The sequence below is a fragment of the Haliaeetus leucocephalus genome, unplaced genomic scaffold, assembly GCF_000737465.1.
Source record: "Haliaeetus leucocephalus isolate CR32 unplaced genomic scaffold, Haliaeetus_leucocephalus-4.0 Scaffold266, whole genome shotgun sequence".
In the NCBI taxonomy this organism is placed as follows: domain Eukaryota; kingdom Metazoa; phylum Chordata; class Aves; order Accipitriformes; family Accipitridae; genus Haliaeetus; species Haliaeetus leucocephalus.
Genome location: NW_010972702.1, coordinates 13,258 through 13,749, shown reverse-complemented (window position 1 = coordinate 13,749; position 492 = coordinate 13,258).

Here is a 492-nt window from a genome sequence, read left to right as displayed (position 1 = left end):
TGTCTATCCCAGTGTCCTGCTCACCATCCCTCGCTTTTTCTCTGTATCCCATTTTCTTGCTCCATGTCCCTCACATGTTTTCTGTATCCCTCAATCCTTCCTCCTGCCCTTCCTTCCCCATGCCCTCCGGCCTCTGGCCTGCTGTTTGTCACAGGTTTGTCTTTCTCCCGCTTTCTGTCCGGGTTCTGTCACTCTCTTTCTCTCTCTGTTCCTCTGTCCTTCCTCCAACCTGTATTTTCCTCTCTCTGTCCCTCTGCTCCTAATGCTTTTTTCTCCATCTCTCAGTCCTGCTCCCTTCCCCCTCTTCCCTCTCTCTGTCTATCTGTTCTGCTTCCTCTCCCTGGTTATTCTGCCTTTGTCCCTCTGTCCGTCTGCCTGTCTCATTGTTTCTAGTTATAGTCCCCTGTCCAGCCAGCTGTCCCTTTCTTCCTTTCTCTCTTCCCTACTCTGCCCTTACTTTTTCTTCCTCCATCTCTGTCCAGCAGCCCATCA